A 17568-nucleotide genomic window follows, 5' to 3' on the forward strand; every position below is an offset into this window, starting at 1 on the left:
TTGATTCCACTTAGGTGGTAATCTGCCTTCCTGTTCTTGCCACCAAAGTGGATAAGGATCCATTTATCCACGTGAAAGTGCATCTGCCATGCATCTGAGCACTCACCTAACTTGTCCAGGTCACCCTGTAATCTCCTAACATCCTCATCACATTTCACCCTGCCACCCAGCTGATGAAATTTGCGAATGTTATTGCTAATACCATCTTGTATATCCTGAAGATAGATTGTAAAAAGCTGCGGTCCCAGTACTGATCCGTGCGGTACCCCACTGGTCAGTGCCTGGCATTCCGAAATGGAGGGGTGGAGGAGTGTGGAAGGATGAGAGAATGCAGGCTGCGGCCCTATGAAGCAGGGGGAGGGCTTGCAGTTGGCTTGTGTGGGGATGTGGGAGACTACAGGAGCCTGGTGGGCAAGGGTTGGCTGAAAGGCAGCTGGAGGGACGGAGGGAGGGAAGCACACACGGAGGAGGAAGAGCAAAGAGAAAAGAGAAAAAAAAGCCAAAGGGGATAAAGAGAAAGAGCAAGAAAGAAAATGTGGCTGGCCAGCACGCCTTGAAGTAGGGAGAAAAGGCAGAGGCCAGCGCCTACGGCCATACTAGTCTGAAAACGCCCGATCTCGTCTGATCTTGGAAGCTTAGCAGACTCAGGCCTGGTTAGTACTTGGATGGGAGACCGCCTGGGAATACCAGGTGCAGTAGGCTTTTTCCGCCAGCAGTGGCTGCTCAAGTCACCCCTCTGCACTTGTCTTGTGCCAGGCAATGGAGCGGCAGGTTATTTTTGCTGCTGCTGCTGCTGTGCCTGGCATCAGTCTCCTGCAGGCACGAGACACGGAGGGGAGGAGAGCGGAGCGCTGCCAAAATCAGCAAGAAAGGCGGAAAGAAAGGGATTGGGGCTGCACGCTGTCTGCGGGTGGCAGTCAGGAAAGGCGGACAATAGACAATAGGTGCAGGAGTTGGCCATTCTGCCCTTCCAGCCTGCACCACCATTCAATATGATCATGGCTGATCATCCTTAATCAGTATCCTGTTCCTGCCTTATCTCCATAACCCTTGATTCCACTATCCTTGAGAGCTCTCTCCAACGCTTTCTTAAATGAATCCAGAGACTGGGCCTCCACTGCCCTCTGGGGCAGAGCATTCCACACAGCCACCACTCTCTGGGTGAAGAAGTTTCTCCTCATCTCTGTCCTAAATGGTCTACCCCGTATTTTTAAGCTGTGTCCTCTGTTTCGGCACTCACCCCGCAGCGGAAACATGTTGCCTGCCGCCAGAGTGTCCAATCCTTTGATCATCTTATATGTCTCAACCAGATCCCCTCTCAGTCTTCTAAACTCAAGGGTACACAAGCCCAGTCGCTCCAGTCTTTCAGTGTAAGGTAATCCCGCCATTCCAGGAATTGACCTCGTGAACCTACGCTGCATTCCCTCAATAGCCAGAATGTCTCTCCTCAAATTTGGAGACCAGAACTGCACACAGTACTCCAGGTGTGGTCTCACCAGGGCCCTGTACAGCTGCAGAAGGACCTCTTTGCTTCTATACTCAATCCCTCTTGTTATGAAGGCCAGCATGCTATTAGCCTTCTTCACTACCTGCTGTACCTGCATGCTTACCTTCATTGAGTGGTGTACAAGAACCCCCAGATCTCTCTGTACTGCCCCTTTACCTAAATTGATTCCACTTAGGTGGTAATCTGCCTTCCTGTTCTTGCCACCAAAGTGGATAAGGATCCATTTATCCACGTGAAAGTGCATCTGCCATGCATCTGAGCACTCACCTAACTTGTCCAGGTCACCCTGTAATCTCCTAAGATCCTCATCACATTTCACCCTGCCACCCAGCTGATGAAATTTGCGAATGTTATTGCTAATACCATCTTGTATATCCTGAAGATAGATTGTAAAAAGCTGCGGTCCCAGTACTGATCCGTGCGGTACCCCACTGGTCAGTGCCTGGCATTCCGAAATGGAGGGGTGGAGGAGTGTGGAAGGATGAGAGAATGCAGGCTGCGGCCCTATGAAGCAGGGGGAGGGCTTGCAGTTGGCCTGTGTGGGGATGTGGGAGACTACAGGAGCCTGGTGGGCAAGGGCTGGCTGAAAGGCAGCTGGAGGGACGGAGGGAGGGAAGCACGCACGGAGGAGGAAGAGCAAAGAGAAAAGAGAAAAAAAAGCCAAAGGGGATAAAGAGAAAGAGCAAGAAAGAAAATGTGGCTGGCCAGCACGCCTTGAAGTAGGGAGAAAAGGCAGGGGCCAGCGCCTACGGCCATACTAGTCTGAAAACGCCCGATCTCGTCTGATCTCGGAAGCTAAGCAGAGTCATGCCTGGTTAGTACTTGGATGGGAGCCCGCCTGGGAATACCAGGTGCAGTAGGCTTTTTCCGCCAGCAGTGGCTGCTCAAGTCACCCCTCTGCACTTGTCTTGTGCCAGGCAATGGAGCGGCAGGTTATTTTTGCTGCTGCTGCTGCTGTGCCTGGCATCAGTCTCCTGCAGGCACTAGACACGGAGGGGAGGAGAGCGGAGCGCTGCCAAAATCAGCAAGAAAGGCGGAAAGAAAGGGATTGGGGCTGCACGCTGTCTGCGGGTGGCAGTCAGGAAAGGCGGACAATAGACAATAGGTGCAGGAGTTGGCCATTCTGCCCTTCCAGCCTGCACCACCATTCAATATGATCATGGCTGATCATCCTTAATCAGTATCCTGTTCCTGCCTTATCTCCATAACCCTTGATTCCACTATCCTTGAGAGCTCTCTCCAACGCTTTCTTAAATGAATCCAGAGACTGGGCCTCCACTGCCCTCTGGGGCAGAGCATTCCACACAGCCACCACTCTCTGGGTGAAGAAGTTTCTCCTCATCTCTGTCCTAAATGGTCTACCCCGTATTTTTAAGCTGTGTCCTCTGTTTCGGCACTCACCCCGCAGCGGAAACATGTTGCCTGCCGCCAGAGTGTCCAATCCTTTGATCATCTTATATGTCTCAACCAGATCCCCTCTCAGTCTTCTAAACTCAAGGGTACACAAGCCCAGTCGCTCCAGTCTTTCAGTGTAAGGTAATCCCGCCATTCCAGGAATTGACCTCGTGAACCTACGCTGCATTCCCTCAATAGCCAGAATGTCTCTCCTCAAATTTGGAGACCAGAACTGCACACAGTACTCCAGGTGTGGTCTCACCAGGGCCCTGTACAGCTGCAGAAGGACCTCTTTGCTTCTATACTCAATCCCTCTTGTTATGAAGGCCAGCATGCTATTAGCCTTCTTCACTACCTGCTGTACCTGCATGCTTACCTTCATTGAGTGGTGTACAAGAACCCCCAGATCTCTCTGTACTGCCCCTTTACCTAAATTGATTCCACTTAGGTGGTAATCTGCCTTCCTGTTCTTGCCACCAAAGTGGATAAGGATCCATTTATCCACGTGAAAGTGCATCTGCCATGCATCTGAGCACTCACCTAACTTGTCCAGGTCACCCTGTAATCTCCTAACATCCTCATCACATTTCACCCTGCCACCCAGCTGATGAAATTTGCGAATGTTATTGCTAATACCATCTTGTATATCCTGAAGATAGATTGTAAAAAGCTGCGGTCCCAGTACTGATCCGTGCGGTACCCCACTGGTCAGTGCCTGGCATTCCGAAATGGAGGGGTGGAGGAGTGTGGAAGGATGAGAGAATGCAGGCTGCGGCCCTATGAAGCAGGGGGAGGGCTTGCAGTTGGCCTGTGTGGGGATGTGGGAGACTACAGGAGCCTGGTGGGCAAGGGCTGGCTGAAAGGCAGCTGGAGGGACGGAGGGAGGGAAGCACGCACGGAGGAGGAAGAGCAAAGAGAAAAGAGAAAAAAAAGCCAAAGGGGATAAAGAGAAAGAGCAAGAAAGAAAATGTGGCTGGCCAGCACGCCTTGAAGTAGGAAGAAAAGGCAGGGGCCAGCACCTACGGACATACTAGTCTGAAAACGCCCGATCTCGTCTGATCTCGGAAGCTAAGCAGACTCAGGCCTGGTTAGTACTTGGATGGGAGACCGCCTGGGAATACCAGGTGCCGTAGGCTTTTTCCGCCAGCAGTGGCTGCTCAAGTCACCCCTCTGCACTTGTCTTGTGCCAGGCAATGGAGCGGCAGGTTATTTTTGCTGCTGCTGCTGCTGTGCCTGGCATCAGTCTCCTGCAGGCACGAGACACGGAGGGGAGGAGAGCGGAGCGCTGCCAAAATCAGCAAGAAAGGCGGAAAGAAAGGGATTGGGGCTGCACGCTGTCTGCGGGTGGCAGTCAGGAAAGGCGGACAATAGACAATAGGTGCAGGAGTTGGCCATTCTGCCCTTCCAGCCTGCACCACCATTCAATATGATCATGGCTGATCATCCTTAATCAGTATCCTGTTCCTGCCTTATCTCCATAACCCTTGATTCCACTATCCTTGAGAGCTCTATCCAACGCTTTCTTAAATGAATCCAGAGACTGGGCCTCCACTGCCCTCTGGGGCAGAGCATTCCACACAGCCACCACTCTCTGGGTGAAGAAGTTTCTCCTCATCTCTGTCCTAAATGGTCTACCCCGTATTTTTAAGCTGTGTCCTCTGTTTCGGCACTCACCCCGCAGCGGAAACATGTTGCCTGCCGCCAGAGTGTCCAATCCTTTGATCATCTTATATGTCTCAACCAGATCCCCTCTCAGTCTTCTAAACTCAAGGGTACACAAGCCCAGTCGCTCCAGTCTTTCAGTGTAAGGTAATCCCGCCATTCCAGGAATTGACCTCGTGAACCTACGCTGCATTCCCTCAATAGCCAGAATGTCTCTCCTCAAATTTGGAGACCAGAACTGCACACAGTACTCCAGGTGTGGTCTCACCAGGGCCCTGTACAGCTGCAGAAGGACCTCTTTGCTTCTATACTCAATCCCTCTTGTTATGAAGGCCAGCATGCTATTAGCCTTCTTCACTACCTGCTGTACCTGCATGCTTACCTTCATTGAGTGGTGTACAAGAACCCCCAGATCTCTCTGTACTGCCCCTTTACCTAAATTGATTCCACTTAGGTGGTAATCTGCCTTCCTGTTCTTGCCACCAAAGTGGATAAGGATCCATTTATCCACGTGAAAGTGCATCTGCCATGCATCTGAGCACTCACCTAACTTGTCCAGGTCACCCTGTAATCTCCTAAGATCCTCATCACATTTCACCCTGCCACCCAGCTGATGAAATTTGCGAATGTTATTGCTAATACCATCTTGTATATCCTGAAGATAGATTGTAAAAAGCTGCGGTCCCAGTACTGATCGGTGCGGTACCCCACTGGTCAGTGCCTGGCATTCCGAAATGGAGGGGTGGAGGAGTGTGGAAGGATGAGAGAATGCAGGCTGCGGCCCTATGAAGCAGGGGGAGGGCTTGCAGTTGGCCTGTGTGGGGATGTGGGAGACTACAGGAGCCTGGTGGGCAAGGGCTGGCTGAAAGGCAGCTGGAGGGACGGAGGGAGGGAAGCACGCACGGAGGAGGAAGAGCAAAGAGAAAAGAGAAAAAAAAGCCAAAGGGGATAAAGAGAAAGAGCAAGAAAGAAAATGTGGCTGGCCAGCACGCCTTGAAGTAGGGAGAAAAGGCAGAGGCCAGCGCCTACGGCCATACTAGTCTGAAAACGCCCGATCTCGTCTGATCTCGGAAGCTAAGCAGACTCAGGCCTGGTTAGTACTTGGATGGGAGACCGCCTGGGAATACCAGGTGCAGTAGGCTTTTTCCGCCAGCAGTGGCTGCTCAAGTCACCCCTCTGCACTTGTCTTGTGCCAGGCAATGGAGCGGCAGGTTATTTTTGCTGCTGCTGCTGTGCCTGGCATCAGTCTCCTGCAGGCACGAGACACGGAGGGGAGGAGAGTGGAGCGCTGCCAAAATCAGCAAGAAAGGCGGAAAGAAAGGGATTGGGGCTGCACGCTGTCTGCGGGTGGCAGTCAGGAAAGGCGGACAATAGACAATAGGTGCAGGAGTTGGCCATTCTGCCCTTCCAGCCTGCACCACCATTCAATATGATCATGGCTGATCATCCTTAATCAGTATCCTGTTCCTGCCTTATCTCCATAACCCTTGATTCCACTATCCTTGAGAGCTCTATCCAACGCTTTCTTAAATGAATCCAGAGACTGGGCCTCCACTGCCCTCTGGGGCAGAGCATTCCACACAGCCACCACTCTCTGGGTGAAGAAGTTTCTCCTCATCTCTGTCCTAAATGGTCTACCCCGTATTTTTAAGCTGTGTCCTCTGTTTCGGCACTCACCCCGCAGCGGAAACATGTTGCCTGCCGCCAGAGTGTCCAATCCTTTGATCATCTTATATGTCTCAACCAGATCCCCTCTCAGTCTTCTAAACTCAAGGGTACACAAGCCCAGTCGCTCCAGTCTTTCAGTGTAAGGTAATCCCGCCATTCCAGGAATTGACCTCGTGAACCTACGCTGCATTCCCTCAATAGCCAGAATGTCTCTCCTCAAATTTGGAGACCAGAACTGCACACAGTACTCCAGGTGTGGTCTCACCAGGGCCCTGTACAGCTGCAGAAGGACCTCTTTGCTTCTATACTCAATCCCTCTTGTTATGAAGGCCAGCATGCTATTAGCCTTCTTCACTACCTGCTGTACCTGCATGCTTACCTTCATTGAGTGGTGTACAAGAACCCCCAGATCTCTCTGTACTGCCCCTTTACCTAAATTGATTCCACTTAGGTGGTAATCTGCCTTCCTGTTCTTGCCACCAAAGTGGATAAGGATCCATTTATCCACGTGAAAGTGCATCTGCCATGCATCTGAGCACTCACCTAACTTGTCCAGGTCACCCTGTAATCTCCTAAGATCCTCATCACATTTCACCCTGCCACCCAGCTGATGAAATTTGCGAATGTTATTGCTAATACCATCTTGTATATCCTGAAGATAGATTGTAAAAAGCTGCGGTCCCAGTACTGATCGGTGCGGTACCCCACTGGTCAGTGCCTGGCATTCCGAAATGGAGGGGTGGAGGAGTGTGGAAGGATGAGAGAATGCAGGCTGCGGCCCTATGAAGCAGGGGGAGGGCTTGCAGTTGGCCTGTGTGGGGATGTGGGAGACTACAGGAGCCTGGTGGGCAAGGGCTGGCTGAAAGGCAGCTGGAGGGACGGAGGGAGGGAAGCACGCACGGAGGAGGAAGAGCAAAGAGAAAAGAGAAAAAAAAGCCAAAGGGGATAAAGAGAAAGAGCAAGAAAGAAAATGTGGCTGGCCAGCACGCCTTGAAGTAGGGAGAAAAGGCAGAGGCCAGCGCCTACGGCCATACTAGTCTGAAAACGCCCGATCTCGTCTGATCTCGGAAGCTAAGCAGACTCAGGCCTGGTTAGTACTTGGATGGGAGACCGCCTGGGAATACCAGGTGCAGTAGGCTTTTTCCGCCAGCAGTGGCTGCTCAAGTCACCCCTCTGCACTTGTCTTGTGCCAGGCAATGGAGCGGCAGGTTATTTTTGCTGCTGCTGCTGTGCCTGGCATCAGTCTCCTGCAGGCACGAGACACGGAGGGGAGGAGAGTGGAGCGCTGCCAAAATCAGCAAGAAAGGCGGAAAGAAAGGGATTGGGGCTGCACGCTGTCTGCGGGTGGCAGTCAGGAAAGGCGGACAATAGACAATAGGTGCAGGAGTTGGCCATTCTGCCCTTCCAGCCTGCACCACCATTCAATATGATCATGGCTGATCATCCTTAATCAGTATCCTGTTCCTGCCTTATCTCCATAACCCTTGATTCCACTATCCTTGAGAGCTCTATCCAACGCTTTCTTAAATGAATCCAGAGACTGGGCCTCCACTGCCCTCTGGGGCAGAGCATTCCACACAGCCACCACTCTCTGGGTGAAGAAGTTTCTCCTCATCTCTGTCCTAAATGGTCTACCCCGTATTTTTAAGCTGTGTCCTCTGTTTCGGCACTCACCCCGCAGCGGAAACATGTTGCCTGCCGCCAGAGTGTCCAATCCTTTGATCATCTTATATGTCTCAACCAGATCCCCTCTCAGTCTTCTAAACTCAAGGGTACACAAGCCCAGTCGCTCCAGTCTTTCAGTGTAAGGTAATCCCGCCATTCCAGGAATTGACCTCGTGAACCTACGCTGCATTCCCTCAATAGCCAGAATGTCTCTCCTCAAATTTGGAGACCAGAACTGCACACAGTACTCCAGGTGTGGTCTCACCAGGGCCCTGTACAGCTGCAGAAGGACCTCTTTGCTTCTATACTCAATCCCTCTTGTTATGAAGGCCAGCATGCTATTAGCCTTCTTCACTACCTGCTGTACCTGCATGCTTACCTTCATTGAGTGGTGTACAAGAACCCCCAGATCTCTCTGTACTGCCCCTTTACCTAAATTGATTCCACTTAGGTGGTAATCTGCCTTCCTGTTCTTGCCACCAAAGTGGATAAGGATCCATTTATCCACGTGAAAGTGCATCTGCCATGCATCTGAGCACTCACCTAACTTGTCCAGGTCACCCTGTAATCTCCTAAGATCCTCATCACATTTCACCCTGCCACCCAGCTGATGAAATTTGCGAATGTTATTGCTAATACCATCTTGTATATCCTGAAGATAGATTGTAAAAAGCTGCGGTCCCAGTACTGATCCGTGCGGTACCCCACTGGTCAGTGCCTGGCATTCCGAAATGGAGGGGTGGAGGAGTGTGGAAGGATGAGAGAATGCAGGCTGCGGCCCTATGAAGCAGGGGGAGGGCTTGCAGTTGGCCTGTGTGGGGATGTGGGAGACTACAGGAGCCTGGTGGGCAAGGGCTGGCTGAAAGGCAGCTGGAGGGACGGAGGGAGGGAAGCACGCACGGAGGAGGAAGAGCAAAGAGAAAAGAGAAAAAAAAGCCAAAGGGGATAAAGAGAAAGAGCAAGAAAGAAAATGTGGCTGGCCAGCACGCCTTGAAGTAGGAAGAAAAGGCAGGGGCCAGCACCTACGGCCATACTAGTCTGAAAACGCCCGATCTCGTCTGATCTCGGAAGCTAAGCAGACTCAGGCCTGGTTAGTACTTGGATGGGAGACCGCCTGGGAATACCAGGTGCAGTAGGCTTTTTCCGCCAGCAGTGGCTGCTCAAGTCACCCCTCTGCACTTGTCTTGTGCCAGGCAATGGAGCGGCAGGTTATTTTTGCTGCTGCTGCTGCTGTGCCTGGCATCAGTCTCCTGCAGGCACGAGACACGGAGGGGAGGAGAGCGGAGCGCTGCCAAAATCAGCAAGAAAGGCGGAAAGAAAGGGATTGGGGCTGCACGCTGTCTGCGGGTGGCAGTCAGGAAAGGCGGACAATAGACAATAGGTGCAGGAGTTGGCCATTCTGCCCTTCCAGCCTGCACCACCATTCAATATGATCATGGCTGATCATCCTTAATCAGTATCCTGTTCCTGCCTTATCTCCATAACCCTTGATTCCACTATCCTTGAGAGCTCTATCCAACGCTTTCTTAAATGAATCCAGAGACTGGGCCTCCACTGCCCTCTGGGGCAGAGCATTCCACACAGCCACCACTCTCTGGGTGAAGAAGTTTCTCCTCATCTCTGTCCTAAATGGTCTACCCCGTATTTTTAAGCTGTGTCCTCTGTTTCGGCACTCACCCCGCAGCGGAAACATGTTGCCTGCCGCCAGAGTGTCCAATCCTTTGATCATCTTATATGTCTCAACCAGATCCCCTCTCAGTCTTCTAAACTCAAGGGTACACAAGCCCAGTCGCTCCAGTCTTTCAGTGTAAGGTAATCCCGCCATTCCAGGAATTGACCTCGTGAACCTACGCTGCATTCCCTCAATAGCCAGAATGTCTCTCCTCAAATTTGGAGACCAGAACTGCACACAGTACTCCAGGTGTGGTCTCACCAGGGCCCTGTACAGCTGCAGAAGGACCTCTTTGCTTCTATACTCAATCCCTCTTGTTATGAAGGCCAGCATGCTATTAGCCTTCTTCACTACCTGCTGTACCTGCATGCTTACCTTCATTGAGTGGTGTACAAGAACCCCCAGATCTCTCTGTACTGCCCCTTTACCTAAATTGATTCCACTTAGGTGGTAATCTGCCTTCCTGTTCTTGCCACCAAAGTGGATAAGGATCCATTTATCCACGTGAAAGTGCATCTGCCATGCATCTGAGCACTCACCTAACTTGTCCAGGTCACCCTGTAATCTCCTAAGATCCTCATCACATTTCACCCTGCCACCCAGCTGATGAAATTTGCGAATGTTATTGCTAATACCATCTTGTATATCCTGAAGATAGATTGTAAAAAGCTGCGGTCCCAGTACTGATCCGTGCGGTACCCCACTGGTCAGTGCCTGGCATTCCGAAATGGAGGGGTGGAGGAGTGTGGAAGGATGAGAGAATGCAGGCTGCGGCCCTATGAAGCAGGGGGAGGGCTTGCAGTTGGCCTGTGTGGGGATGTGGGAGACTACAGGAGCCTGGTGGGCAAGGGCTGGCTGAAAGGCAGCTGGAGGGACGGAGGGAGGGAAGCACGCACGGAGGAGGAAGAGCAAAGAGAAAAGAGAAAAAAAAGCCAAAGGGGATAAAGAGAAAGAGCAAGAAAGAAAATGTGGCTGGCCAGCACGCCTTGAAGTAGGGAGAAAAGGCAGGGGCCAGCGCCTACGGCCATACTAGTCTGAAAACGCCCGATCTCGTCTGATCTCGGAAGCTAAGCAGACTCAGGCCTGGTTAGTACTTGGATGGGAGACCGCCTGGGAATACCAGGTGCAGTAGGCTTTTTCCGCCAGCAGTGGCTGCTCAAGTCACCCCTCTGCACTTGTCTTGTGCCAGGCAATGGAGCGGCAGGTTATTTTTGCTGCTGCTGCTGCTGTGCCTGGCATCAGTCTCCTGCAGGCACGAGACACGGAGGGGAGGAGAGCGGAGCGCTGCCAAAATCAGCAAGAAAGGCGGAAAGAAAGGGATTGGGGCTGCACGCTGTCTGCGGGTGGCAGTCAGGAAAGGCGGACAATAGACAATAGGTGCAGGAGTTGGCCATTCTGCCCTTCCAGCCTGCACCACCATTCAATATGATCATGGCTGATCATCCTTAATCAGTATCCTGTTCCTGCCTTATCTCCATAACCCTTGATTCCATTATCCTTGAGAGCTCTATCCAACTCTTTCTTAAATGAATCCAGAGACTGGGCCTCCACTGCCCTCTGGGGCAGAGCATTCCACACAGCCACCACTCTCTGGGTGAAGAAGTTTCTCCTCATCTCTGTCCTAAATGGTCTACCCCGTATTTTTAAGCTGTGTCCTCTGTTTCGGCACTCACCCCGCAGCGGAAACATGTTGCCTGCCGCCAGAGTGTCCAATCCTTTGATCATCTTATATGTCTCAACCAGATCCCCTCTCAGTCTTCTAAACTCAAGGGTACACAAGCCCAGTCGCTCCAGTCTTTCAGTGTAAGGTAATCCCGCCATTCCAGGAATTGACCTCGTGAACCTACGCTGCATTCCCTCAATAGCCAGAATGTCTCTCCTCAAATTTGGAGACCAGAACTGCACACAGTACTCCAGGTGTGGTCTCACCAGGGCCCTGTACAGCTGCAGAAGGACCTCTTTGCTTCTATACTCAATCCCTCTTGTTATGAAGGCCAGCATGCTATTAGCCTTCTTCACTACCTGCTGTACCTGCATGCTTACCTTCATTGAGTGGTGTACAAGAACCCCCAGATCTCTCTGTACTGCCCCTTTACCTAAATTGATTCCACTTAGGTGGTAATCTGCCTTCCTGTTCTTGCCACCAAAGTGGATAAGGATCCATTTATCCACGTGAAAGTGCATCTGCCATGCATCTGAGCACTCACCTAACTTGTCCAGGTCACCCTGTAATCTCCTAAGATCCTCATCACATTTCACCCTGCCACCCAGCTGATGAAATTTGCGAATGTTATTGCTAATACCATCTTGTATATCCTGAAGATAGATTGTAAAAAGCTGCGGTCCCAGTACTGATCCGTGCGGTACCCCACTGGTCAGTGCCTGGCATTCCGAAATGGAGGGGTGGAGGAGTGTGGAAGGATGAGAGAATGCAGGCTGCGGCCCTATGAAGCAGGGGGAGGGCTTGCAGTTGGCCTGTGTGGGGATGTGGGAGACTACAGGAGCCTGGTGGGCAAGGGCTGGCTGAAAGGCAGCTGGAGGGACGGAGGGAGGGAAGCACGCACGGAGGAGGAAGAGCAAAGAGAAAAGAGAAAAAAAAGCCAAAGGGGATAAAGAGAAAGAGCAAGAAAGAAAATGTGGCTGGCCAGCACGCCTTGAAGTAGGGAGAAAAGGCAGGGGCCAGCGCCTACGGCCATACTAGTCTGAAAACGCCCGATCTCGTCTGATCTCGGAAGCTAAGCAGACTCAGGTCTGGTTAGTACTTGGATGGGAGACCGCCTGGGAATACCAGGTGCAGTAGGCTTTTTCCGCCAGCAGTGGCTGCTCAAGTCACCCCTCTGCACTTGTCTTGTGCCAGGCAATGGAGCGGCAGGTTATTTTTGCTGCTGCTGCTGCTGTGCCTGGCATCAGTCTCCTGCAGGCACGAGACACGGAGGGGAGGAGAGCGGAGCGCTGCCAAAATCAGCAAGAAAGGCGGAAAGAAAGGGATTGGGGCTGCACGCTGTCTGCGGGTGGCAGTCAGGAAAGGCGGACAATAGACAATAGGTGCAGGAGTTGGCCATTCTGCCCTTCCAGCCTGCACCACCATTCAATATGATCATGGCTGATCATCCTTAATCAGTATCCTGTTCCTGCCTTATCTCCATAACCCTTGATTCCACTATCCTTGAGAGCTCTATCCAACTCTTTCTTAAATGAATCCAGAGACTGGGCCTCCACTGCCCTCTGGGGCAGAGCATTCCACACAGCCACCACTCTCTGGGTGAAGAAGTTTCTCCTCATCTCTGTCCTAAATGGTCTACCCCGTATTTTTAAGCTGTGTCCTCTGTTTCGGCACTCACCCCGCAGCGGAAACATGTTGCCTGCCGCCAGAGTGTCCAATCCTTTGATCATCTTATATGTCTCAACCAGATCCCCTCTCAGTCTTCTAAACTCAAGGGTACACAAGCCCAGTCGCTCCAGTCTTTCAGTGTAAGGTAATCCCGCCATTCCAGGAATTGACCTCGTGATCCTACGCTGCATTCCCTCAATAGCCAGAATGTCTCTCCTCAAATTTGGAGACCAGAACTGCACACAGTACTCCAGGTGTGGTCTCACCAGGGCCCTGTACAGCTGCAGAAGGACCTCTTTGCTTCTATACTCAATCCCTCTTGTTATGAAGGCCAGCATGCTATTAGCCTTCTTCACTACCTGCTGTACCTGCATGCTTACCTTCATTGAGTGGTGTACAAGAACCCCCAGATCTCTCTGTACTGCCCCTTTACCTAAATTGATTCCACTTAGGTGGTAATCTGCCTTCCTGTTCTTGCCACCAAAGTGGATAAGGATCCATTTATCCACGTGAAAGTGCATCTGCCATGCATCTGAGCACTCACCTAACTTGTCCAGGTCACCCTGTAATCTCCTAACATCCTCATCACATTTCACCCTGCCACCCAGCTGATGAAATTTGCGAATGTTATTGCTAATACCATCTTGTATATCCTGAAGATAGATTGTAAAAAGCTGCGGTCCCAGTACTGATCCGTGCGGTACCCCACTGGTCAGTGCCTGGCATTCCGAAATGGAGGGGTGGAGGAGTGTGGAAGGATGAGAGAATGCAGGCTGCGGCCCTATGAAGCAGGGGGAGGGCTTGCAGTTGGCCTGTGTGGGGATGTGGGAGACTACAGGAGCCTGGTGGGCAAGGGCTGGCTGAAAGGCAGCTGGAGGGACGGAGGGAGGGAAGCACGCACGGAGGAGGAAGAGCAAAGAGAAAAGAGAAAAAAAAGCCAAAGGGGATAAAGAGAAAGAGCAAGAAAGAAAATGTGGCTGGCCAGCACGCCTTGAAGTAGGGAGAAAAGGAAGGGGCCAGCGCCTACGGCCATACTAGTCTGAAAACGCCCGATCTCGTCTGATCTCGGAAGCTAAGCAGACTCAGGCCTGGTTAGTACTTGGATGGGAGACCGCCTGGGAATACCAGGTGCAGTAGGCTTTTTCCGCCAGCAGTGGCTGCTCAAGTCACCCCTCTGCACTTGTCTTGTGCCAGGCAATGGAGCGGCAGGTTATTTTTGCTGCTGCTGCTGCTGTGCCTGGCATCAGTCTCCTGCAGGCACGAGACACGGAGGGGAGGAGAGCGGAGCGCTGCCAAAATCAGCAAGAAAGGCGGAAAGAAAGGGATTGGGGCTGCACGCTGTCTGCGGGTGGCAGTCAGGAAAGGCGGACAATAGACAATAGGTGCAGGAGTTGGCCATTCTGCCCTTCCAGCCTGCACCACCATTCAATATGATCATGGCTGATCATCCTTAATCAGTATCCTGTTCCTGCCTTATCTCCATAACCCTTGATTCCACTATCCTTGAGAGCTCTCTCCAACGCTTTCTTAAATGAATCCAGAGACTGGGCCTCCACTGCCCTCTGGGGCAGAGCATTCCACACAGCCACCACTCTCTGGGTGAAGAAGTTTCTCCTCATCTCTGTCCTAAATGGTCTACCCCGTATTTTTAAGCTGTGTCCTCTGTTTCGGCACTCACCCCGCAGCGGAAACATGTTGCCTGCCGCCAGAGTGTCCAATCCTTTGATCATCTTATATGTCTCAACCAGATCCCCTCTCAGTCTTCTAAACTCAAGGGTACACAAGCCCAGTCGCTCCAGTCTTTCAGTGTAAGGTAATCCCGCCATTCCAGGAATTGACCTCGTGAACCTACGCTGCATTCCCTCAATAGCCAGAATGTCTCTCCTCAAATTTGGAGACCAGAACTGCACACAGTACTCCAGGTGTGGTCTCACCAGGGCCCTGTACAGCTGCAGAAGGACCTCTTTGCTTCTATACTCAATCCCTCTTGTTATGAAGGCCAGCATGCTATTAGCCTTCTTCACTACCTGCTGTACCTGCATGCTTACCTTCATTGAGTGGTGTACAAGAACCCCCAGATCTCTCTGTACTGCCCCTTTACCTAAATTGATTCCACTTAGGTGGTAATCTGCCTTCCTGTTCTTGCCACCAAAGTGGATAAGGATCCATTTATCCACGTGAAAGTGCATCTGCCATGCATCTGAGCACTCACCTAACTTGTCCAGGTCACCCTGTAATCTCCTAAGATCCTCATCACATTTCACCCTGCCACCCAGCTGATGAAATTTGCGAATGTTATTGCTAATACCATCTTGTATATCCTGAAGATAGATTGTAAAAAGCTGCGGTCCCAGTACTGATCCGTGCGGTACCCCACTGGTCAGTGCCTGGCATTCCGAAATGGAGGGGTGGAGGAGTGTGGAAGGATGAGAGAATGCAGGCTGCGGCCCTATGAAGCAGGGGGAGGGCTTGCAGTTGGCCTGTGTGGGGATGTGGGAGACTACAGGAGCCTGGTGGGCAAGGGCTGGCTGAAAGGCAGCTGGAGGGACGGAGGGAGGGAAGCACGCACGGAGGAGGAAGAGCAAAGAGAAAAGAGAAAAAAAAGCCAAAGGGGATAAAGAGAAAGAGCAAGAAAGAAAATGTGGCTGGCCAGCACGCCTTGAAGTAGGGAGAAAAGGCAGGGGCCAGCGCCTACGGCCATACTAGTCTGAAAACGCCCGATCTCGTCTGATCTCGGAAGCTAAGCAGAGTCAGGCCTGGTTAGTACTTGGATGGGAGACCGCCTGGGAATACCAGGTGCAGTAGGCTTTTTCCGCCAGCAGTGGCTGCTCAAGTCACCCCTCAGCACTTGTCTTGTGCCAGGCAATGGAGCGGCAGGTTATTTTTGCGGCTGCTGCTGTGCCTGGCATCAGTCTCCTGCAGGCACGAGACACGGAGGGGAGGAGAGCGGAGCGCTGCCAAAATCAGCAAGAAAGGCGGAAAGAAAGGGATTGGGGCTGCACGCTGTCTGCGGGTGGCAGTCAGGAAAGGCGGACAATAGACAATAGGTGCAGGAGTTGGCCATTCTGCCCTTCCAGCCTGCACCACCATTCAATATGATCATGGCTGATCATCCTTAATCAGTATCCTGTTCCTGCCTTATCTCCATAACCCTTGATTCCACTATCCTTGAGAGCTCTATCCAACTCTTTCTTAAATGAATCCAGAGACTGGGCCTCCACTGCCCTCTGGGGCAGAGCATTCCACACAGCCACCACTCTCTGGGTGAAGAAGTTTCTCCTCATCTCTGTCCTAAATGGTCTACCCCGTATTTTTAAGCTGTGTCCTCTGTTTCGGCACTCACCCCGCAGCGGAAACATGTTGCCTGCCGCCAGAGTGTCCAATCCTTTGATCATCTTATATGTCTCAACCAGATCCCCTCTCAGTCTTCTAAACTCAAGGGTACACAAGCCCAGTCGCTCCAGTCTTTCAGTGTAAGGTAATCCCGCCATTCCAGGAATTGACCTCGTGAACCTACGCTGCATTCCCTCAATAGCCAGAATGTCTCTCCTCAAATTTGGAGACCAGAACTGCACACAGTACTCCAGGTGTGGTCTCACCAGGGCCCTGTCCAGCTGCAGAAGGACCTCTTTGCTTCTATACTCAATCCCTCTTGTTATGAAGGCCAGCATGCTATTAGCCTTCTTCACTCCCTGCTGTACCTGCATGCTTACCTTCATTGAGTGGTGTACAAGAACCCCCAGATCTCTCTGTACTGCCCCTTTACCTAAATTGATTCCACTTAGGTGGTAATCTGCCTTCCTGTTCTTGCCACCAAAGTGGATAAGGATCCATTTATCCACGTGAAAGTGCATCTGCCATGCATCTGAGCACTCACCTAACTTGTCCAGGTCACCCTGTAATCTCCTAAGATCCTCATCACATTTCACCCTGCCACCCAGCTGATGAAATTTGCGAATGTTATTGCTAATACCATCTTGTATATCCTGAAGATAGATTGTAAAAAGCTGCGGTCCCAGTACTGATCTGTGCGGTACCCCACTGGTCAGTGCCCGGCATTCCGAAATGGAGGGGTGGAGGAGTGTGGAAGGATGAGAGAATGCAGGCTGCGGCCCTATGAAGCAGGGGGAGGGCTTGCAGTTGGCCTGTGTGGGGATGTGGGAGACTACAGGAGCCTGGTGGGCAAGGGCTGGCTGAAAGGCAGCTGGAGGGACGGAGGGAGGGAAGCACGCACGGAGGAGGAAGAGCAAAGAGAAAAGAGAAAAAAAAGCCAAAGGGGATAAAGAGAAAGAGCAAGAAAGAAAATGTGGCTGGCCAGCACGCCTTGAAGTAGGGAGAAAAGGCAGGGGCCAGCGCCTACGGCCATACTAGTCTGAAAACGCCCGATCTCGTCTGATCTCGGAAGCTAAGCAGAGTCAGGCCTGGTTAGTACTTGGATGGGAGACCGCCTGGGAATACCAGGTGCAGTAGGCTTTTTCCGCCAGCAGTGGCTGCTCAAGTCACCCCTCTGCACTTGTCTTGTGCCAGGCAATGGAGCGGCAGGTTATTTTTGCTGCTGCTGCTGTGCCTGGCATCAGTCTCCTGCAGGCACGAGACACGGAGGGGAGGAGAGCGGAGCGCTGCCAAAATCAGCAAGAAAGGCGGAAAGAAAGGGATTGGGGCTGCACG

General features: G+C 51.9%; 10 non-coding genes and 1 pseudogene across 10 annotated transcripts; all 11 read left to right on the forward strand.

Annotated features, from left to right (window-relative positions):
* Positions 1–583: 583 nt before the first annotated feature.
* On the forward strand, positions 584–702 carry LOC148151243 (5S ribosomal RNA). The gene has a single exon (XR_015756294.1). It is a non-coding gene; the product is annotated as a 5S ribosomal RNA (ribosomal RNA).
* A 1549-nt stretch (positions 703–2251) lies between these two features.
* On the forward strand, positions 2252–2370 carry LOC148151244 (5S ribosomal RNA; annotated as a pseudogene).
* A 1549-nt stretch (positions 2371–3919) lies between these two features.
* LOC148151245 (5S ribosomal RNA) lies at positions 3920–4038 on the forward strand. Its single transcript, XR_015756702.1, has one exon. It is a non-coding gene; the product is annotated as a 5S ribosomal RNA (ribosomal RNA).
* A 1549-nt stretch (positions 4039–5587) lies between these two features.
* On the forward strand, positions 5588–5706 carry LOC148151246 (5S ribosomal RNA). Its single transcript, XR_015756466.1, has one exon. It is a non-coding gene; the product is annotated as a 5S ribosomal RNA (ribosomal RNA).
* A 1546-nt stretch (positions 5707–7252) lies between these two features.
* Positions 7253–7371, forward strand: LOC148151247 (5S ribosomal RNA). The gene has a single exon (XR_015756467.1). It is a non-coding gene; the product is annotated as a 5S ribosomal RNA (ribosomal RNA).
* Positions 7372–8917: 1546 nt separating this feature from the next.
* Positions 8918–9036, forward strand: LOC148151248 (5S ribosomal RNA). Its single transcript, XR_015755369.1, has one exon. It is a non-coding gene; the product is annotated as a 5S ribosomal RNA (ribosomal RNA).
* A 1549-nt stretch (positions 9037–10585) lies between these two features.
* LOC148151249 (5S ribosomal RNA) lies at positions 10586–10704 on the forward strand. The gene has a single exon (XR_015756468.1). It is a non-coding gene; the product is annotated as a 5S ribosomal RNA (ribosomal RNA).
* Positions 10705–12253: 1549 nt separating this feature from the next.
* On the forward strand, positions 12254–12372 carry LOC148151250 (5S ribosomal RNA). Its single transcript, XR_015755396.1, has one exon. It is a non-coding gene; the product is annotated as a 5S ribosomal RNA (ribosomal RNA).
* Positions 12373–13921: 1549 nt separating this feature from the next.
* On the forward strand, positions 13922–14040 carry LOC148151251 (5S ribosomal RNA). Its single transcript, XR_015756469.1, has one exon. It is a non-coding gene; the product is annotated as a 5S ribosomal RNA (ribosomal RNA).
* A 1549-nt stretch (positions 14041–15589) lies between these two features.
* LOC148151252 (5S ribosomal RNA) lies at positions 15590–15708 on the forward strand. The gene has a single exon (XR_015755760.1). It is a non-coding gene; the product is annotated as a 5S ribosomal RNA (ribosomal RNA).
* A 1546-nt stretch (positions 15709–17254) lies between these two features.
* On the forward strand, positions 17255–17373 carry LOC148151253 (5S ribosomal RNA). The gene has a single exon (XR_015755761.1). It is a non-coding gene; the product is annotated as a 5S ribosomal RNA (ribosomal RNA).
* Positions 17374–17568: the final 195 nt, after the last annotated feature.

The sequence above is a fragment of the Chiloscyllium plagiosum genome, unplaced genomic scaffold (assembly GCF_037043375.1).
Source record: "Chiloscyllium plagiosum isolate Xiang-an unplaced genomic scaffold, Cpla_swu_hap1 HiC_scaffold_3, whole genome shotgun sequence".
Classification (NCBI taxonomy): Eukaryota; Metazoa; Chordata; class Chondrichthyes; order Orectolobiformes; family Hemiscylliidae; genus Chiloscyllium; species Chiloscyllium plagiosum.